The sequence below is a fragment of the Canis lupus genome, chromosome 32, assembly GCF_003254725.2.
Source record: "Canis lupus dingo isolate Sandy chromosome 32, ASM325472v2, whole genome shotgun sequence".
Taxonomy (NCBI): Eukaryota; Metazoa; Chordata; class Mammalia; order Carnivora; family Canidae; genus Canis; species Canis lupus.
Window position 1 is genome coordinate 22,551,328 of NC_064274.1, and position 20,401 is coordinate 22,571,728.

The 20,401-nt window shown below is 37.6% G+C and overlaps 1 long non-coding RNA gene across 1 annotated transcript in view; it reads right to left on the reverse strand.

The window, feature by feature from the left end:
* The window catches only part of LOC125754194 (uncharacterized), a 53,158-nt gene extending 33,247 nt beyond the window's left edge, over window positions 1-19,911 (reverse strand). The window contains exons 1-5 of the long non-coding RNA XR_007407784.1: window positions 19,831-19,911; window positions 13,843-15,280; window positions 5,834-6,042; window positions 5,601-5,730; window positions 148-302 (exon numbers count right to left, since the gene is read on the reverse strand). This is a non-coding gene — a long non-coding RNA (uncharacterized LOC125754194). The remainder of the gene's footprint in view (window positions 1-147; window positions 303-5,600; window positions 5,731-5,833; window positions 6,043-13,842; window positions 15,281-19,830) is intronic.
* Between the last annotated feature and the right edge of the window lie 490 nt (window positions 19,912-20,401).

Below are 20,401 nucleotides of genomic sequence, written 5' to 3' on the forward strand. Positions count from 1 at the left end.
ACATTAATCTCATTTAAAATCAGTGCCCAAGTTGACACATAAAATTAACCATCACAACCGTGGAAGCCATATCCTCCAACAAACAATGAGAAATTGATGAAATGGAAAAAACAAAGAGTAACATAGTAAGTCATGGTCAAGGGGTACCTTGGTGGCTCAGTCAGTTAATCATCTGACTCTTGATTTCAGCTCCTGTCATGGTCTCAGGGTCATGAGATCAAGGCCTGTGGCAGGCTTCTTGTTCAGCATGAAGCCTGCTTGGGATTCTCTCCTTTTCCCTCTGCCCTTTCCTTATGCTCTCTCTGACAAAAAAAGAAAAGAAAAGAAAAGTCATAGTCAAATCAAGAAGCATCCTAATAATAAATAAATAAGTTATTTTGATTTACTTTCATATTTCTTATCATTGACTTCAATATTCGAAGAGTTTGTGATGGAAGAAAAACAATTTTTAAAATAGACTCTATTAATGAAATTTTGTTATATTTCTATATTTTATTCTTTTATGCATTTAATAATGCTAATTCTAAGTCAGTCTGTTAAGGAATCTCAAGTTCTCAAGTCTCTTTCACTATAGGTAGCCCTTGCTCTACACCATACTATGTTAACCAATACTGCATTCCAGAATTGCGTGGAGTGGGGCCTCGGTTCCAGTATGCACAGGTTTCAATTAACATGGTGCCATGCAAACCACATTATTGGTTACAGTAATTCTTAAAGCTGACTTTAGTGAAAGGGGAAATCATTCACTCAAAATTGCAAAATTTCTGTAGTTTCTTTGGTTCCTCTTAGTTTTCTCATTGCTGCTTTGTATCAAAACTAATAACCCTTGTAAACCTGATTCTCAAGGTAATAGGAACAGGAGAATTATCAAGAGACACTATTGCCTTTAAAATAAACTAGGCAAAGGACAGATAGAGGGTGGAAACAATGTCCTTGAAGTCATACAGGAATGGCACCATGTGATTCAGCTAATGGGCGATAGATACGCTGCTGTTTTGTTTACTTCAAAATTTTGTGTCTAAACTAAACTTTCATAATACATCACCAAGACAGTGTGGTTGTGATTCATGTAAGTGTTTTGGTATCCACTAAAATGACAATTTACTACTTCAGTTATGCTTTTCATAGCATCGTTCATTTTGGATCATTCAATTAGTAAAGACAGTGGGGTCCTTGATTATAAGACAGTGTCACTATTTCTGGAAAAACATAAAGGAATGTGCTTCTCAATGACTGTTTATCACTTGATAATTACAGAGCCCTTGCAACTATTCTCTATATTTCAAGAACTCCTATTTTTTTCTCAGGATCCAGCAGTTCTTTGTTTTAATTTATTTTCCTCTTAAATACCTCCTGCTATTTAAGCAATAATTCCTTCTAAATCAATTGTTAGCTGCAGTTAATGACCGGTTGGTTAATTAATAGCTCAAAGCAAAGCTGAGGGTGTTCCCTGTTCTAACAAACCACCAGACTCTAACTGGGGCATTATTGTTAAAGTAGCCTATAATCACTGGCTTTTCACAGCCTTGCTGCCACAAGTATTTTATTTTAGCTTAAAGGGATGAGATGAATGGGAAATGGGTGACAGCTTTATAAAATCAATCATGAAAATATACATATTTTTAAATTATCTGCATGTCCAGGTCAATCCTTATTTCTGTAGGATTCACCACCAGACAGGTGGTGAAGTATTGGCTTGTGCTGGTTAGGAAGCTCACATAACCATAGCAGTTGCCTCTCTTCCACCTCCGGGGCAGTTGCCTCTCTTCCACCTCCGGGGCTCTGAGCCTGGTGTAGCTGCAACAGCCTCATGGCATTCTGAATCTCTACTGTTCCAAAACTGTGCTTTTTAAATGCTGTGCTCACTGACAGTGAGGAGAGAGACCATGCTGCACATTTTCTGCCTGATAAACATATGGTTTACCAGCGACACCTTTTGTACAGCTAATAGAGAGGAAGGAGATGTGCTTAATAATTAGTGCAAGAAACGAAACATCAAGAGTCCTCAGTTCTATTCCTAACACCTTCTGCCTTGTTCTGTGTGATCACAGGGAAGTCATTAGCAAGTTTGTGCTTCTCATGCTAATAATTCTAACAATCAACCAAAATTTAGAGAAGTTGAGTATTCACCAAGACCAGAAAAGCATCTAGAGGTGCGAAAAGGCCTAGAGCTTTGCCTTTTCTAGAAATATATTTATGAACATGTTGCATGAAAATAAACGTCGGGCAGATATTTTGTGATTTGCTAGAGTAGTGCTTTTATTCTTCTAGGCCCTCCATCATCAACTCCTTGAGAGGATAATGGCAAGATAGCTTTGGTTATGTCATCCAGTCCTCTCTGTGTATTTAAAAGATATTGAGATAACCACCAGTAAATAATCCTATAGAGAGTTAGGATGTGAATATTAGTCAATCTTTTCCCTTCTAGAGTTCAATGTAATAGACTATTGCTGGATGAAACAGGATATTTACCATGGAATCTAAAATCTCAACCCCCGACTTCAAGGACTTGCTGATCACACAGTGAAATGGGCTTTCATAGATGACAATGGAAGAGAAGAGTTGGTGGAGCTAGATGCAGAAAGGAAAATTAAGGCTATTCATGGATAGGGAAGACTCTGAAGGGGAAGATATATGGAAGATACACCAATATCGAAGGAAAAAAAAGATAAACATGAAAGATGTTGTCAAATGCGAAGCTAGTAAAGGTCACAGTGATGCACTTACTCACATGAGAATCACAAATAATGCTTTTGGCTGAGTTACAAAGAAAATGAGAGCTAGAGTTCATGTCCTTTGCTCTATGACAGGATTTCAAGCTTGGTTTGCAGGCTGTTGCTCAGATTGTTATTAAAGTTTACTCACTGCAGCTCCAGTTTATCTATATTTTATAATTTTCATGATTTCCAAAATTTCATTGTTCACTAAAACTGCCCCAGAATGCCAGAATAAGCAAAGCACATCCATTATGATAATAAATTTCCAACAGGCTCTCAGTCTACAGAGATGATTAACAACATAAAAGATTAAAATATCCACAGAAATAACTTGTAACTAAACTGAATCTCAAAGTGGATTGCCCTCCCATGAGACTACCTGTAATGGTCTAAACATGGAAATATGATGGTCTCATCAGAGATATAATAGATATTTTCTATTTATTCTGAATCAGTATAAACAGCCTTCTTAGATTTAGGGGGAAGAGATTTATTCCAATTTTGGAATAAATTCCAATTCCAATTTTTCTTTTTGATAAAGAAAATGGGTTTGTTTTCTTTATCACTACTTTCAATATAAATGAAAAAAAAAAAACAAAAAACATTTGCTTGCTGAGCAACTAGTTTATCCTGGGTACTGGACCTTATTTCATTTAATCCTGGGAGTAAATCTGCCTGGTTAGTGTTATTACATACATATTATTGTGCATACTGAAGACACTAGGGTTCAAGCACAGAACCAGTTATAAGCACAGGTCTGGCCTGTTCTAACACCATTATATCCAAAACATAGCACTGTCTTTGAATCTCACATCAATCTCTAAATCAGAGCATATTACTTTCGATGATAACACAATCATCCTTTTCACCTTTCAAGTTCCATCCTTGTACTACATTTGCTTTATGTTTTCCTAAAATTTATTTCCAACATAGAATTATCTGAAGGAAAAAAAAAAAAAAAAGGAGTGTAAGGTCATTCTTGCCTCTGAAGTCTCTTGATTAAAATTACGTGGCTGACCCTGTAAAAGAATTCCTTATTTCAAAGCTCATTTTCATGGCTGAATGAAAACTATGGACAAGTAAATGGAAAGTGTGCATGCTCAGAACGTGGACCATGGGAGCACTCAGGATTTTTGCTGTTTTGGGTTTTTTTGCTATGTTGAACAGGCTTCTTTGAGAATCAATCATGGACAAGTATACCTTATAGCTGCCCTATAGGAGTGCTCAGTTTTGTAATCTAACTGAAAGAATACTAAACAGTTCACAAGTGAGCACAATATGATAATGGGACAGTCAATAGCAATGCCTGGGACTTCCGAATGATCTTTGTAATAATCGTAGGTGTGAGTCTAAAACCAATAGTACTTCCATGTTTGTCAAAGCAAGGGAAAAAAAATCCCTGTGTGCCCCCACTTGTATCAAATGCAGAGTTTCTTTTAAATTGGCTTTTTTTTTTTTTAAATCTACCACCTGTGATTCTCAGCTTTGTTAGGGATTGAAAAGCTAAGCATAATCTATGATCCTATGAGTCTAGGACCACCTCATGGTAGATCACATAACAGTATTCCAGCCAGTTGGGCAATGTTTACTTTGTGTAAGAATATAAGAAGAAATAAGCAATGCAAAATAAATTTATTTCTCACACACAACCGAATGAACATATTTGGCTTTTAAAACCAGACTAATTATTCACACAGTTTGGCAAATATTCAAAATACTGGAGGAGTGGGAACTAATGCAGTAAAAATAATTTTCACACATTTTCATTTTCTGTGAAAATTGTTCTTCCAATTCCCGTCCTAAGTGTTTACTTTACAGTTCATTAGAAAATGTTTAATCTCCACCAAACTGTATTCAAAGTATATTTTCTGTCCCATAATATTACATCATTGGCAAATAATAATCCAAGAAGGTGTTGTTGAAAAGTAACGGGAGTCACTTGGGAACAACACTTGGTTTTGAAAGTTTCCAATTTGCAAAAGAGGAACCTCACCTATGACTCAGCTTCAGAAAACCAATTGGGAAAGTCGGCCCTCCATTTTGAGAGGGACTTCTGATTAAAGTAGTGGATTGTGGGGCCTGAATTTAAGTTTGAGGACTCTTTAAAGAGCACATATCATTCAGCTGAGCCATTGAATGGGAGAAAGATGCAGTTTTTCTTTCCATAATCTATGTTTATATTTGACTAACAGTGAGTGCTTCAGTGAGTGTGGGAAGCAAATGCAGGGTGGAACTCCGGGAAAAATATGACATAAAAACCACTCTAGGCATTCACTTCTATCTACTTAATTAGCTTACAAAATCAGAGCTATCTCTTAATTTTTTATTTTATTTTTATTTTTAGTGAGAGACAGAGATTGAGAGAGAGGAGCAGGGAGGCTCAGAGGGAGAGGGAGAAGGAGAGAATCTTAAGCAGGCTCCAGCTCAGTGCAGAGCCTGATGAGAGGCTCTATCCCACGACCCTGAGATCATGATCTGAGCCAAAATCAAGAGTTGGACACTTAACAAACTGAGCCACCTTAGTGCCCCAACTACCTCTTCATATTTATGGACGAGCAGAGAAAGAAACTAGTCAATTTATCCTGTTTTTAAGGGAATAGCAATCATAGATATCCAAGTTTAACTTAAAAAATAACTGGCAAATATTCTCAGAAATCTTCATGATTTACAGTAATACAGATTTCACCCTGACAAATTGTTTTTTCTAAGACTTGCCTTTCTTAATGATTATTGTCCAAAAGTTATGCTATCATAGCCAACAGAAAATACTCCAGAGAATCAGACATTGTAGTATTCGTGAGTTCCGTTTAAGTACGAGTATGTCCAGTATAAAGAATAACATCTGTGCTAGGTTAATCTCCAGTTTTTTCAGTCACTGTTGACTTACTAAAGGAAATGGAGAGAAAGAAGGTCACTTGTAATGACGGAGTTTATAATCACACTCTTTTCTTCTCTGTTGTTTTGAGGATAGCTCATGTTGACAAGTACAGGCCTAGCCTATCTTTTGCAGATTCTAGGACAAGAATATTGACAGAGCCAAAATTATTTAAAATATATAAATCAAGTTTTCTTTTAAAAAAAACCCTCATTAAATAAAATACATTCTATCTTCTTACCTAGACAAACATCCTATAAACCACCTGGAATACCAGATTGGAATTTTGAATTTTCAGTGTCTCAGAGTTGCAGGCTGGGAAGGTAACAAGCTCAGGATCTGTGGCCTGGGCTGTGAAGCTTGTGGAAAGTTATTTTCTAAATCTGCTCCAATTTTCCAACATTTCTCCAAGAATGTGCAGATCAAAACTGAACAGAATATGCTGTGCCTCTGAAAGAAAGGCAATGTATACATATTTTGGAAAGATAGCCATCCAAAATAGTTTCAAGACTTTAGAGAGTTTTATTTGTCTGAAAATACACTTATAAGAATGAGTTCATGTCTCAAAGTAACCAGATAAATGCAAACTAACCAGATTTAAACAAGAGTGGGGTTAATAGCAAACATAACAGAAAGAAGATTTCTTGGCTCTCACATGTCATATCACTCCCACATGCATGTATCACATTTCATGGCACTGTCGAGGCTTGGTATGGCTGGCTAAAATGTGTATGTGTTTTAAATAGCTTTCCGTGTGGAACATTTAGAACACAAGTTTTTGATTAGTTCGATTATTTAAAAATATTTTCATTTATTTATTCCTAACTCATTCTATCACCACCTATTATTTTCCAGATACTCTTCCAGGTATAGGATCCACAGAGAGAAAAAAAGATACACTTTTGCCAAGTCAAGAGACTTCCAAAATTATCTGGCCTATCTAGGGTTAAATATTTACATTTGGTAACATTGTTTGAGCGCTTTGAAAGAGGATTCAACATTTTCTCAGGAAAAACTAGCACAGTATTTTGCAGGGCATTTTCATGAAAGGAAGGCACATTTTGAAGAATTCAGCTTTTTATATAAGAAGGAGGCCAGCACCTCCACTTGGAGACCCAATGCTGTTGTGAATTATTGGCCTCCCTTCCCCCTTAGTATAACTAATCTGTATTGGGTGCTCACTAAAAGCATTTTTTACTCTATTATCTCATTTATTTCCTTTTAAAAACTCAAACCTCCAATCCTCCTCACAAGAGAATATCGTCTGTGACTAGCAGCTTTGGAAGTAGCTCACAGCTCTTTAAATATACTTTCTGGCTAGAAAAGGGTCTAATTCTATGTTCTGTACAGTGTGTAACGCCATGTTGGTGCTCAGTAAATGTTAAATACCAATAATAACTATGGCGGTAATCAGAATTCCTTTTGATACAAACTAGTTTGTCTCTACCTTGTTTTTACCCACTGTCTCCCAGTAATTGTCTGGCATTTTCCCTGCTGTTCTTGTCTTTTTTAATTACATCCTACTGACATGACTGTTAAAGCATCTTAAAGCAAATGGAAGAGAGGCTTAATGCTTTCTACCCAAAAGGAGAAGCAGAAAGCAGGTGCCTAGCAGTCAGAATAATCAAACTCAAAAGAAATCGGCAGAGTCTTGCTTTCATTCCTCTTAAATACAGAAGGGAAGATGGGGAGAGACACAGTGTAGGGAAGAAAGGAGAGAGTAATCTGCTGGCATAAGTGCTGATGAGAATAAACACAACCTTCCTTCATTTTTTTTCACACGTTCATTGTATTGGAGAGAGTTGGTGCCTTATAGCAATTCCCAGCCACAGGCTGTCACCTGCTTAGGGTTGGAGAAGGAAGATGGGTATATAAAAGTTATTTTTTAACAGGAATTCAGCATCTATTTCACATAAGCCACATGTCTGCAGCCCGGTGGAGGAACATAAAGTTGACTTAATCTCTTGATTTAGAGTTCATGTTCCTGATTGAAAAATCGGGTGTCCGCAGGGACCTAAGACTATGGTTGTCAGGTCACTACCCCCTGGATTTCAGAGGTCAAATTAACATAAGATTACTGAAGTTGTGGTAAGTGTTAAAGGGCCACCAAGAATGTCTTAATCTAATGGGTAGTAGCAATAGCTTTAGGATAGGGTTAGTTTATCACATGGATTGCTTCAATTACAAATGCATTACTATAAAAGTAAAGGGAAATGCGAACATAAAAATTGTGCACCAACTGCCACTTTTTGTTTGTGCAGTTTCCTAGGATCATGATGCCAACTGTGTAAGGAAGTAATCCCATTTCACTCTCTGGTTGAGGAAATCATCTGAGAGAAATAAGTAACATTATTAGTCAGAAGTAGCCAACCCAGGATTTCTACTGGGGTCAATCTAACTCTATGGTGTTTTTCCTATGGACAAGTGCTAGTAATTGATTTGAGAAGAAAAGGAAACAAGATTAAAATGACTCCATATTGTTCTTGTCTTAAATGGAGACTTATAATGTGTGTCCCTGAAGAGGCTGAGGAGTGGGGAGAGGTCTTGCCCAAAGAAGGCAACTTGTGTTTAATGACTGCAGATGGCATCTTCCTCTTGCCCAACCAGTTAATATTTCTATAGACTATCATAAAGGGAATGTGGTCAGCAAGAATGGACAGAGAAATATCAAACTGTCAACACTAATGGAAAACTAACCCAAAGCACAGAACCAATTGCTATTAGAAGAAAATTCTCTGTAGGACTACACTACAATGCAGAGTGTTCAAACTATTCTTCATCTGGCCTAAAGGAATATCTGGTATCTTTTTTTTAAATTGTCTGTTATTAATTAGGAGACACAACCACATTTACTCAATGGAGTTCTCGTACTTGTACAACTTCTATTACCCCCGTCTGAAATATCTTTTTTCTTTACATTTTTCCTAGTTTGTGCCAGCAAAATTAACTACTCCATTATAAAGTCTTTTATTTATTCTTTATTAGAAATAGATTATGTATTAGATAATCCTATAAAGTGGTTGTTAAAGGTATTCCAGTAGGTTGTGAGCAAAGTGAGATTACATATTCATCCCTAGCTTTGGACACATAGTAAATACTCAATGTGTAAACAAAAAAAAAAAGAGAATAAAACGGTAGGTAACTCTGGTTTAAGTAATCATGGAGGCACATTCATGAACAAAAAACATATGCTGGTCTGACTAGAATGAATAACTTTTCTTCCTCGTTACTTGCTTAAAGACAGACATTTATATTAAAAAGTAGTGTTCTCCCTGCACCCCGATGTTTCTAGCAGCAATGTCCACAATAGCCAAACTGTGGAAGGAGCCTCGGTGTCCATCAAAAGATGAATGGATAAAGAAGCTGTGGTCTATGTACACAATGGAATATTACTCAGCCATTAGAAACGACACATACCCACCGTTTGCTTCGACATGGATGGAACTGGAGGGTATTATGCTGAGTGAAATAAGTCAGTCGGATAGAACAAACATTATATGGGCTCATTCATTTGGGGAATATAAAAAATAGTGAAAGGGAATAAAGGGGAAAGGAGAAAAAATGAGTGGAAATATCAGAAAGGGAGACAGAACATGAAAGACTCCTAACTCTGGGAAACGAATAGGGGTGGTGGAAGGAGAGGTGGGCGGGGGGTGGGGGTGACTGGGTGATGGGCACTGAGGTGGGCACTTGACGGGATGAGCACTGGGTGTTATTCTGTATGTTGGCAAATTGAACACCCATAAAAAATAAATTCATAAAAAAAAACAATTTTCAAGTAAAAAAATAAAATTAAATTAAAAAACAGTGTTCTCTTCTCAGATGATTCAGCATTGCATAAAGATTTTTTAAGACTTTCCAAGACATGGAGAGAAGACTCAGAAAAATTGATGTAATCTCTCCAAAGTGGTATGTAATCTTAATCTCATACATTTTAAACCAGATTTATTAGGTGTCTGTGTGGTATTTAAGAAGCCAATCAATGAACAATCATAGCACCTGTTCTCAAGAAGCTTACAATCTGGGGGATTCCTGGGTGGCTCAGTGGTTTAGCGCCTGCCTTTGGCCTGGAGCATGATCCTGGAGTCCCAGATCGAGTCCCACATCAGGCTCCCAGCATGGAGCCTGCTTCTCCCTCTGCCTGTCTCTGCCTCTTTCTCTCTGTCTCTCTCTCTCTCTCTCTCTCATAAATAAATAAATAAAATCTTTAAAAAAAAAAAGAAGCTTACAATCTGGTGGGAAAGACACACATTTTATAACCTACAAAAATAATTATTAAATTAAAAGTATAGAAAAATATAATTTAAAAAGTACTATATGGAAAAGTATGGGGGATGTGAAGTATATAGCATCTTCTCTGGTGAAGGGTTAATCTTAATAAAATAAGGGAATGAAGGGAGATAATTAAGAAACTAGTGCAGTAGTCTGAAAGAGATAATGTTGAATTGGGCAAGGGTTGTGACAGCTCAGTTGAACAGAAGTGAATACATTTGATACATATTTCAAAATTTGAACCAGTAAGACTTTGTGATGGATGGAAGGGTGAGAAAGAGAAAGCAAGAATGGCTCAATGAGTAATGACACCATCTACTGTCAGAAGGAGCAATGATGAGGGACTAGTTGGGTGATGTGCAGGCAAGAAGGAGAAATTCAGGATGCCTAGGTGGCTCAGTGGTTGAGTGTCTGCCATCAACTCAGGTCATGACCCTGGGGTCTTGAGATTGAGTCCCACATCAGGCACTCTACAGGGAGCCTGCTTCTCCCTCTGCCTATGTCTCCACCTCTCTATGTGTGTCTCTCATGAATAAGTAAATGAAATCTTTAAAAAAAAGAATGAGAAATTCAATTCTGTACATGTTTACATAAACAGTGTTCATGAGTCCTAAAATGGAAATAAAATAATAGAAGTAAGAGTTTTTTGTCTTTCAAAAGAACTTTAAAGAAGAAAGGATTTTATTTACTTATTCATTAGAGACAGAGAGAGAGAGAGAGAGAGAGAGAGAGGCAGAGACACAGGCAGAGGGAGAAGCAGGCTCCACACAGGGAACCTGACGTGAGACTCGATCCCAGGTCTCCAGGATCACACCCTGGGCTGAAGGTGGCACTAAACCGCTGGGCTACCGGGGCTGCCCCTCAAAAGAACTTTTAAAAGAGTGTTCTCCACTGTCACTGAGAAGACCAAGCAGAGTACAGTGAACTAATGTCATTCAAAGCTCTCTCAAAAACTTTGTCTCTCCATACTTTTTATAAGTTCCTATAATTTGAATCCTACCCTCTCGAGTTAAAATTTTAAGAAAAAATATTTTCTAGTTTTCTTTACACTTAAGGTGAAGACATGTGCCATATATTACATCAACCAGATGTACCTGCTGAGCTACTAAAAGCAGGCAGCCAGGCAACAGTTTTTCTGGAGTAGTGTCATTGTTTTGAGGTTGGCAGTGGCAGCAACAATCACTACCGAGATTACAAGTGAGGTTCTAATATTGCTCCTGAAACCTTAGGACCTGTTTCTCCAGATCTCTCCATGGTTCTCTGAGCTTCGTAATAGTCTCTAATTAATTACCATTCTGTTTAAAATGCAAGAGCTGGGGCACCTAGGTGACTCAGTAGGTTGTTTGCCCTTGGCTCAGGTCATGACCCTGTAGTCCTGGGATCCAGCCTCGTGCTGGGCTCCCTGTTCAGTGGGGAGGCTGCCTCTCCCTCTCCCCCACACTCTCTCTCTCTCTCCTGTTCGTGCTGCCTCTCCGCAACTCTCTCTCTCTCATACTCTTTCTCAAATATATAAATAAAAATATTTTTTAAAATGAAAAAAACAAATTAGCAAGAACTATTATTGTCCTCTAAAACAATTCAGAGTCTGATTAATACATAGTGACAAAACATAATAATATAGTGACTTAACATTTCTACCTACATACATTGTTACAGATGAAACAACCTATCTGCTTCAAAACATGAAAATATCACACAGAGATGCTTGTAAGCAAATAACCTAATAAGTTTTCACTTAATAATTCAGCTCAAGGAATGTAAGAGAATGCCACAGAGGAAATAAACTTCAGAAACTTCAGGAAATGAATATAGAAGTTAATCCTAATAAGTCTATTTATAGTCAGTGTCTAGGAGACAAAAAAAAAAAGAAAAATGGAAAGGAAATTTCTGTATATAACTCTAAGTTAACAGATGGAAAATTGTTGCATAACAAGAATACTCACACTGGGCTTTCAAATTTTCAATTTACATTGAATTCAGAAAATGGCTTCCACAGCAAAGCCATTATGTGAAGTGTGTGAAGAAAATTTGATATATTGCAGTTGATATGCATAAATTAACACATTTTCCAGTAGGTGTACCTATCTAAAACAGGAAATCAGTCTTGTTCAAGCTATAATTAAAGACAAAAATTTTTTTAAAAATAAAACCTTTCTAAAATCTAAATGTTCTTATTCCATCTAATTCCTCCTAGCTACCCATAATACTCAGCTAGCCACTTGAAGTCTGCTCAAAAATGACACGCCGGTCTAAAAAAATCTGAGGAACATTCATAAAACCAGAAAGTTACTTGGAAATAATATTTTAGTATCTTAAATCCAGATGCAGATTGTCTTAAAGAGAACTAGTATTTATTTCCTGCAATCTGCATGCCAGGCCCTGAATTAGGTACTTTTTCACAGTATCCTACAGATGAAAAGCAGGAAGTCTAGGAAAAATTGTCATCACACAGATAATAAAGGGACAAATCTGAGATTCAAACAAAGTGTCTGGCTCCAGAGCTCCACTCTCTCCTCTAAACCATACCATCTCTATCCAAACATGGAAGAATCAAGCTGCAGCCTCCCACATCATCAAATAATGGGCTTCTGACCAGGTTTTGCCCATCCAAGATTGCCCTCTACAAATTTGATGCACCAGAAAAGCCTGGTTCTGGGATTAATTTTTTTCTACCTATGGTTGGCCCCCCATCCTTTATTCCTGCCAGAGTTGAGTCCTGTTTTCAGGTTTTCTGATTGCTCTCAGAATGGTTCTCCTGAATCAGTTCAAGTTCTCTACCCAACAGTCAAGTACATCTTTTCCATATTTCTAGTGTAATATTTCCCATCAAGCCTGCCTAATCTAGACCCACTTAGGTACTGTCATAGACTATGGTTGGTTTTCTCACTCTCTTAAGTCTATCTAAATATTCAAAAAATAAAAATAAAAATAAAAAAATTAAAAAATGAAAATAAATATTCAGGGGCAAGGGGAGGGTTCTTGATTTGACCTTGATTTTTTTCATTTATCTTCAACAAGTTCCTTTCACTTGGGCTCTGGACCAGGTGTGGCCAGAATGCCAAACCAATGGACCTAGCACTTTCCTTACCTCTATTCTAGGCCTAGTTCTTAAAAAAATACACTGAAGGAAAGAATCCCCAATGCTATAATAGTATCATCAACAATATGTGATATCTATATTATTTTACCCATTACAAAGCACTTTCACATTGATTGTCTGTTTTAAGATAGTAAATACATATATTGTCCTGTCATTATGGAAAATAAAGTACAGATCCGAAATATGAAACGATCACCTAACATCGCAAAGTTAACTGATGAAGCTGGGTCTCAGATTTAGGCTTTTTAATTCTAAACTCCATCTTTCTGGAAAATAACAGCATTTATGACAACTCTAATAAGCCATCCCGTAAAATTCACTAAAACATAATAGTGAAACAAATAATTTAACTTTAATGAGTTTTTCAATCAGGTAAGATCAGGAAAAAATTCATTGCAGGAAAAAAGGTTGTTAACTCTTCTCTGAGGTGCAAGTCAATAATATCAGCATGTTTTAAAAGCTTTAAAAAATGTTTCTTGTTAGGGGATTGTTTTGCCTAAATTGGCAATTACATGTAATTGAAGCTGCATTATTGACAGACACAGGGGACTAGAAATATTTATACAAACATGTACATCTAACATATTCTATCTCACTGACATGCAATACGTTATTAATTTCTTTCTTCAACAATAGGATCTGCAGTGTCAAATTAATCTCTGGAAAAGCTTCTAGTAGAGAAATATAACTAAGAGTTTAAGAGGCTGTAAACTAGAACCAAATGGGAAGTTATTAAAATAGTTGTTAACAGAGTTCAGAGAAAGGAAGAAATCATGACCATCTGGAGCCAAGGTCAGCAAACTATCACCTGTAGGCCAAACCTGGCCCACCACCTGTTGTTGTTGTTGTTGTTGTTTTTAAAGATTTTATTTATTTACTTGTAAGAGACACGGAGAAAGAGGCAGAGACATAGGCAGAGAGAGAGAAGCAGGCTCCCTACGAGGATCCAGATGTGGGACTCCATCCCAGGACGCTGGGATCACGACCTGAGCCAAAAGCAGATGTTCATCCACTGAGCCATCCTGGTGCACCCACCACCTGGTTTTATAAATAAAACTTTATTAGAACACAGCCACACTCATCTATTTGCATATTTTCCATGGATATTTTTGTGAGAGATGGGCAGAGGTGAGTGGTTGCTACAGAGACTTGTTTAGGCACCTAAAATATTCACTATTTGGTCCTTTCCAGATTAAGACTAGGTCTGTAATCACTGTGGAAGTTTTTATGGGGGGAGAAGAGCTGGGCCTGTGTCCTTGGGAAGAATGTATAAAGCAATGAAAAGAGACAATTTGGGTAGAAAATCTAGAAAGATCAGAGGTACATCCTTAAAATATGTTTGAGGATGGTCAAGGGAGAGGAAAAGATGTAGCTTGCTTGACCCAAACAGAGGACCCATTGTGGGAACTGAATGAATATAATTATGGAAGGCTGGCACAATTTGGGGTTCAGGTCAATCAACTTGAATGTTCTCTGAAGAACTTCATTGGCACTCCACTAAAGGTATAACTGCAATGCCATCATCATACAATTTTGAATAGAGTCAGGAAAAGAAGAGCAGTTCAGAAATAAGCAAACCAAAATTAAAGAAATTCTTCCTTTCTCTATTTTCCTAGGAATATTAAAAGGGATCCCATTTATAATAAAACCAATTATAAAAATCCTCTTTCCTTCCCTCTCCTATTTTCTTACCTTCCATATTAACCCCCTTTCATCCTCCACTTCACCCCGATGCATACCACATTGGCTATTTATCCCCTTCACCTTCCTACTTTCCTCCCCTCTTCTCCCTCCTTCCCATTTCCTGTGCTTCCCCCTCCATTCTGTTTGATGTAGTCTTGGAGACCCTAGAAAAGATTGGATTCTCTTTATAGCAGGAGCTTATAACTGTTTTTATGCAGTTGAACTCACAGCAGTCTCATAACGGACCTTATCTCAACAAAGTCTTTCTAAATGCCTAAAATCAAATGCATTGGACTACAAAGGAAACCAAATATATTGAAACATTGCAAAATAATTTTTTAATGCTACATTATAGTAAAATATGTCTTTTATCCATACATTAAATAACAAGATCTAGTGATAGGATTAATAGCTACCATGTACAAAGTGGTGATTAGCTTAAGTGATGTTTTAAGATATCAGCACCAACTAAAATATGATATACAATTATCTAATTTGATGTATAAATATCTATGATTTCTATTTCTATTTAGAAGTTAGTGAAAACAATGAGGGTGGCTTCATCATCTCACGTAGATGCTCTCCTGAAGGCCAAGTTGAGATTTCTTTCCTTAGAGGATGAAGAACAAGGAACTAAACAAGAAAAGACAAAAATCTCTTTAAGTAGGTACGGAAATCGAGGAAAGCTGGAACTCTCATGTGGGATTTTTTTTTGTCACTAAAATTTTTGAGTAAGGAGGAAAATTCAAACAACACAGCTTTATAAATATTAATATGGCAGCATTCAAACTGCATTAGGAAAAAAAGAGATGTAAATAAACTAGTCAGAAAGCTTTTGCAATAGTACATGAGGCAGACTACAGAGGTTACATTCCATTTGGAAATAAAAGGGGATACCTTACTTGAATTTAGAAGGTATCTCATTTATCCAGCTCCCACACTTAAGTCGGGGGTAGATGACAATTAAGAAAATGTTTCCCAAAAATAGTGAATGTTTTGTGAAACAAAACAGTATATTCCCCAAACTCTGCAATACTGGTGCACACACACACAAGCATACACAACTGGAAAAACTAGTAAAGCTGTTAGAAATCTAGTACACTGAAATTATTCAACTATTTAAAAATGCTACAAAATTCTCCCAAAATACAAACATTTTGAACAATGGTATCTCTGTATGTCGCAGAATAAGTATCCAGTGTTGGAGTTGAAATTCCCATTCTGCCACTTGTTAACTGTGTAAACTTCAGCAAATTCCTTTTGCATCAGTATTTTTCATCTTTAAAATGAGAATGCTCCCAGTGATATCTACCCTCCAGGACATGGAGAGAATAATTACACTGTATAAGCCAAAACACTAATCATGGTATTGGATATATTGTAGGTACTCAATATGTGTTGATTTTATTTCAAAATAAGAGTGTACAAGATCCACAAATTAAGATGCTATCATCTAAAATCATCTTCAAATGAAAGTTCTCATGCATTCCCCCTTTCTTCTTGGCTAAATTGTGCGTGTGTTGTCCTAGAAAGAAAGCTATAATTTGACTCCCCATAAAATTTCCTTGATCCTTAGGCAATACTGAAGCTGTAATACTTAAGCATTTAGAGTATTAGAAAGTTGAGCATCTAAATAGGGTACTTTGAAAGAATTTTGATTACATTGTGTACTCCCATCTTCTTGCCTTGGTACAAAATAATTATACTCTTTTGAACACAGGTTTCCTCGTACCAACCCAGATTTCTGAAGCTGCAGAGTCCCGGCAGATAGAGCCTGATATTATGAAATGTGGTTTCACTCTGTACCCTTGATAACAAAAGCAATGGTTAAAATAAAGGATTCAAATCCCATGCAATAGCCAGTAATGTAGTACAAAGGGAAGGCAGTGCTTAAACTCTACAAAATCCACTTAAGGATGTTCCAGGGTTTTATCTGAAAGCAAATAGTGGCTTTTAGACTTGCTTTTTTAGAAAAAAAAAAAAAAAGGTACTCTTTTACTGATTATAAAGAAAGGATGCACACACTACCCATTCAAGACTCCTTCCAGTGAAGATGTATTTTAACAAATTAAGCCTTTTTAAAACTTTATTTTGCTCCAAGAGAAAATGCTGGCCATGTTCCTTTGATTGGCCAGAAATATTTTTTGAGTCGGCTACACATTCATGTTGGTTTGCTCTGTACCTTTCCTCAATCTGGCTAAGAGTCTTCATATCTTCCAGATTTTATAAGCCATTCGGCAGCTTCCTCCCCGTCATTTCAATTGAGCAAGACAGGACCATAAAATTGAAAGATTTGAGCCAACACGAAAGAAAAAATTGTGATTTCGCCCTCTCCTGAACATTAGGTTTCTCCTCCAGCCACTTACTGAGTTTGCTGGAGAGACCTCCAAACACCATAGCCGGTCATGTATGTGACCCCTTTCTCACTAAAACCATATCCGATCATGTCCTCTGATTCTACCTTTCCTCATGTCACTCTGTTTACTGGAACGGATTTTCTTTAAAAATTGCTTTTGACTAAAACCTCATGGCCAAAGATTTATTGATTTCTGGGGGACCTGGGTGGCTCAGTGGTTGAACATCTGCCTTTGGCTCAAGGCATGATCCTGGGGTCCTGGGATCCAGTCCCGCATTGGGCTCCCCACAGGGGGCCTGCTTCTCCCTCTGCCTGTGTCTCTGCCTCTCTCTCTCTCTGTGTCTCTCATGAATAAATAAACAAAATCATTTTTAAAAAAAGATTTATTACTTTCTGCCTCTTCCTTTCTAGCTTGCATTTCAAGAGAATCCTCATGTTCTTCCTGTTACCCACACACTGATAGAAAAACATTATTTTTTGACTCCCGAAAGTTTGCATAATTGCAAGATCTGTGTGTGGGAGCTGTGTAACCATGCTGCCACAGGATGAAAGGCAAAGGCAAGTTTTGTAAGTCTGCTGCCATTTAGAAGCACAGCATTGTAAAACTGCAGAAACAGGACCTCAAAGAATATACTTGACAGAGGTCACAATTTAAATGCATTTTGAGTCCAGGTAGGTAAAATGATGCTGTTATAACGCTACACATAAGACAAGAGTAGTGGGGTCTCTGGTGGATTGACTTTAGTCACTGAATTTAATTCAACACTGTGCTATGCAAACAAAACCTGTAAATAGGCCAGATTCCACCTCTCAAGCACATCAGTTTTGTGATCCATCACAGGTCGAATGGCTCCCCTCCTATTCCTCCTATATCCCTCACTGAAGGGTATATTCTCTCCATCACTTCTTAAACAATAAAGTACTGATTTTACATGATGGCTGAGAAAGCCCTATCTGCTTTTCATACCCAATAACTAATCCAAGGAAGGTTTATGCCTGAAACACATCTGGCATAATCATTTTAGCTTTAAAGACAAAATGGTGGCAAAGATGGTAATCACTTTGCTTTTTGGTCTACCACAAAAACCTGATATCTCTACCTTCATCAATCTATGTTGCACACTACCACAGAAACCATCTTCCTTAAATTTATTGCAGTGATACTGCTTCTCTGCCTAAACACCTGCAGGAGACTTCAATAATTCCTTGCTTATTCAAATTCTTAATAATGATGAGAAATCTGCCTATGAACCCATCCATTCTCAGTTGGGCTTCCTCATCACTTATTCTCATCTGAACGCATCATTCGTGTCAAGCAAACTTGCTTATTGTCTCTGATGCTAAGTCCAGTTTCTGAGTTTGGGCACACATTCTCCTTTCTCTGTTCTCCCAGGGATGTCTTTCTCATCCCTTTTTCATAAAACTATGCCCCTGGCTTTCTCGAGTGATGATTACCATCACTCAGCACTAGTTGTTGATACAGCTGCTTCTGTCATAAAGGAAAATATGTAAAGTGCTTCCATCTCTAGTTCAGCATAGGAAAGTTTATTTTGCCTTGTCACTAATTTTGTTGTTGCAAGTGCCTTCTACTCCCTTAGAAAGGGAGGCGTGGTAGTACTTCTTCAGAAACACTGGGTGTTTCCTTCCACTATGGCCATCTTGGTTGTTGCTCTAATCCCACAGCTACCCTTTTAACCTAATTATGTAATCAAAGAATTATTAAATATTTTTAAATGCCAGTGATTATGTATCTATAGCAAGGTTTACCTTCCCTAAAACAAATGTGACAGAATTTCCTGAACAAAATGCTTCATGACCAGAAACAGAGAAGGATCAAGATAGAGGAAATTGGTTCCAGAGCTTCCAGAAACATTATTTATTGTCTTTCTCTAAATCTGATTTGTTTAAATCTGAATCATAAGAAAGCCTTGATATCAAGTTATCACTTCCTTTGAGATCAAAACAACTAAGAGAAATAGCCTTGGCTTTGAACCATTTAAAATCAAAAATGAATTTGTTTTACAGATAAATGGCCTAAAGGCAGAAGTACAATAAGTCACTAATCAATCACTGATGGAGAAGGAAGACTTATAATCGGTCCCCTGTAAGATATTTTTAAGGAATATCTTTAATTTTCCTAGCGAGTTGGTAAAGCCATAATGCAAACTGTGGTTTGTTGAGCTCCAGAGCCAATGTTTTATTCTCGTTGTTCATTAAGAACATATTAACTACTGTGGTTTGGGGATGGATTCACAAGTATGAGTGTGAGGACTTCTCTGTCATGACCATCTCACTGGGTTTCCAAGGCTCTGTGTTCCTTTGCTTGAGTTTAAGAGTATCATAGGATGCCTTAATGGTTGTAAAAAAAAAAAAAAGATGCCTTAATGGTGTCCATATGGGATACATCCTGTGAGAATAGAGCAAAACCTTGGGATTCTAATGCCTTAACCTCTGTGGGATGTCACTGGTTGAGGTGCTGACTGCTGACAAAGGGAAGAGTGAAAAAAGGGTAAGGTAATTTTTGCTGGACTCTTGGATGAGGTGGGTGATGGGTGGTACTTGCTCAGATGACGTTTGAAGTCTGCAGAGGATGATTCAGCTCACACACAACTTCTGGGGGTCTCATTCCTGCCATCCAAATCCAGTAATGCTCTATGCCATTGCCATTCTAAGTGTGCAGTTTTGGTATTACCCAGGAGCTTGGTAGAAATGCAGAATCCCAGACTCCACTTTGAATCTACTGAACAAGAGTCTGTATTTTAACCTGATCCTCGGGGGGATCATTATGTTAGAGTTAGAAAAGTATTCCAGTATATCATTTCTATACCAAGCCTGGGACAGAAGAAATCCACGTGAAGCTCTCCGTAGTCTTTTCTGCCTGGACCTCCTCACAATCTGTCATTCTAATTGCCTCCCCAGAATCTACCTAGAAAACAGAACCCAGGGTTCCGTTCCTTGGGAAACCATCAAGCCCCCTTTCCTCATCACCTGCTCCCATCTCCTCTTTCAAACACCAGCAGGTTTTTTTTTTCTAGTCCTAGTAGGACACTACCCTCTTTCTATTATTCACCAAGAACATTTTATCTATCTTCATTTAGGTTAACTAAGACCTTACCTGCTTCTGAAGCAGAAGAGCCTAACACACTATGATTCTATTTCTGAATTCTATCTTGCCTCAACTCTGAGCTAAGGCAGTCAAATAGAAACAACTGTCTGTGGGACGCCTGGGTGGCTCAGTGGTTGAGCATCTGTCTTTGGCTCAGGGTGTGATCCCGGAGACCCTGGATCGAGTCCCACGCATGGAGCCTGCTTCTCCCTCTGCCTATGTCTCCGCCTCTCTCTCTCTCTCTCTCTCTCTCTCTCTCTCTCTCTCTCTCTCTCATGAATAAATAAATAAA